The sequence below is a fragment of the Otolemur garnettii genome, unplaced genomic scaffold (assembly GCF_000181295.1).
Source record: "Otolemur garnettii isolate 467f Iridium unplaced genomic scaffold, OtoGar3 scaffold00013, whole genome shotgun sequence".
In the NCBI taxonomy this organism is placed as follows: Eukaryota; Metazoa; Chordata; class Mammalia; order Primates; family Galagidae; genus Otolemur; species Otolemur garnettii.
In genome coordinates, this window is record NW_003852408.1 from 29,815,280 (window position 1) to 29,818,070 (window position 2,791).

Below are 2,791 nucleotides of genomic sequence, written 5' to 3' on the forward strand. Positions count from 1 at the left end.
AAAAAAAAAAAAAAAAAAAGAGTTGTCTAACATAAAGTTTTCAGCAGCTGTTATTTCAAGTTACCAAATATTTGTTTTATAAGTATTTGGTACCAAGTAATTTGTTTTTTGTTTCAGTACTGAAATGATTAGACAGTCATGGGCATGTGTATACAGAGAAGAGTTTACAACCACTGACCTCAAGATGTGTACTCCGCACTTTTGCAGACTGCCAACACCCTCCCCTCTACTTTCTCAAAAGAAACTACTGCAGACAAGAAATCATACCACTAGTCTAGAAAGGAAGAAGGAGATCACAGTCAGGCTTTGATTCCCATATTCCCAGCTTTGCCAGAACTTTCTTGAAGGTCTGAGCATGGAAGAGATGAGGGTCCTCGATGTTTTTGCTTTACTGTGTGCCCATACCCAAGAGATGGGGCACCTCAAACCCTAAAGATAAGTGACAAGTTGCTTTCTTAATTTATTTTTTTAATTGCAGTAAAATATATGTAACACAAAATTTGCCACTGTAGCCATTTTTAAGGGTTCAGTGTGCTTTGTTGTGCAACCATCATCACCACTCAAGAATCACTTCTAGTAATATAATAACTGTGCACTCATTAAGCACTATACAGTTTCAAAGCATTTTCTCTACTTTATCTGATTTGATCCTCACTGCCTGGCTCGAAGCAACCTCAAACTCTTGGGCTCAAGTAATCCTCCTGCCTCGGTCTCCCAAGTAGCTGGGACTATAGGCGCCTGCTGCAAAGCCTGGCTAATTTTTCTATTTTTAGTAGAGGTGGGGTTTCACTCTTGACCCTCCCACCTTGGCCTCCCAGAGTGCTGGGATTAGCGCCTCATCCAGCCTAAAACGTTTTTGTTTAAAGAGGAGAAGGGTATGTGTCACATGAAGAAGAAGATGTGGAGAGAAAAGCTCAGAAAGTGAAGGGACTCAGCTGGGACTGTGTAGCCACTGTATCTACACAAAGCACTGGCAACTGTTTCTTAAAAAAAAAAACAAACCCAAAAGATGGAAGGAGTATTCCCTGAAACAGGTATTTTCTCCACTTTAAAACAATTCAGTCCTCACTTTTTGCAAAGGAAAGAAAAAGAGGATTTCAAGAATATCTGTGGTAGTAACAATTAAAACACATTCATTTAAAAGAAAGGGGGGAGGAGGAGGCGAGGGAGAGGGGCAGATTGGTGGAGGGAGGGTGATTGGAAGGATCACCTCAATGGTTTGTCTTACAAGGGTACAAGTGAATCTTTCTAAAAGTAGAGTATAGGCTCGGCGCCTGTTGCTCAAGTGGCTAAGGCGCCAGCCACATATACCTACAGTGGCGAGTTCGAATCCAGCCCAGCCCGCCAAACAACAATGATGGCTGCAACTGAAAAAAATAGCCAGGCGTTGTGGCGGGCGCCTGTGGTCCCAGCAACTTGGGAGGCAGAGGCAGGAGAGACTCACTTGAGCCCAGGAGTTGGAGGTTGCTGTGAGCTATGCCACGGCACTCTAGCCAGGTGGACAGCTTGAGGCTCTGTCTCAAAAAAAAAAAAGTAGAGTATAAACGACTTAACACAATAACTAAGAAAAATTACATAAAGTCTATGTTAACCAGTTTGATGAAAATATTTCAGATTGTATATGAAAACACCACACTGTACCCCATGATTGCATTACTGTATATAGCTATCATTTAATAAAAAAATAATAATAATAAAATAAAAGAAAGGGTGATGATTTTTTTTCCTTCAAAGCTGTTAGTGAAGATAACACACATCTTAGTAGATGTAAAAGCAAGGTTACAAAATTAAGTTTTTGTGGTTTATAACACTGTAACACAAACTGGGGTTTTTTCTGGGTTTTTTTTTTTTTTCTTGAGACAGAGTCTCAAACTGTCACCCTGGGTAGAGTGCTGTGGTTTTATGATTTCATAGCTCACAGCAACCTCCAACTCTGAGAGTCAAGTGAATCTCTTTCCTCAGTTTTACTATTTTTTTTAGTAGAGGCAAGGTCCCACTTTTGCTTAGGCTGGTCTGCAATTCATGAGCTTAAGCTATCCACCGGCCTACCAGAGTGCTTGCATTACAGGCGTGAGCCACCACCCCCGGCCTAAACTGGTTCTGAGGAAATGAGTCATCCCTCACCTGACATAACGTGCTCTATGGGACCAGAAATTCACCAAGTAGCACTCTTCAAAAGTCCCAGTTGATGTTCCTGGAAAAGATACAGGGCGGTTCTCTGTGACTTCTCCCAGGAAAAGAGGGGAGAAGGACAGACAGTCGCTACAAAAAGACAAAGTTAAAACAAACCACAGATAGGGAAAAGTATATAGGCAAAGTTTATATCTGATAAAGAACTGTTACTTAAAATATACCAAACTCAACAATAAAAAAAAACTGAAGTGTAAAGCAGGCAAGAGGTTTGAACATACACTTCACCAAAAAGATACATAGATGGAAAATAAACATATGAAAAGATATTCACCATCCTATGTCACTAGGAAACCCCAAATCAAAACAACACTGAGATATCATAACACGTCTTCCAGGATTGCTAAAATCTAGCACACTGACGATACCAGATGTTTGTGAGGACGTGAGGCATCAGGAACTCTCATCACTGCAGGTGGAATAAAAAAAAATGGCACAGCCATGCAGGAAAACAGTCTGGCAGCCAAAGCTAAATACATATTCTAACTACACAATCCAGCAATCACATTTCTAAGTATTTATCCAAATTAGTTGAAAATGTATGTTCAGGCTTGGCGCCTGTGGCTCAAGTGGCTAAGGCGCCAGCCACATACACCTAAGG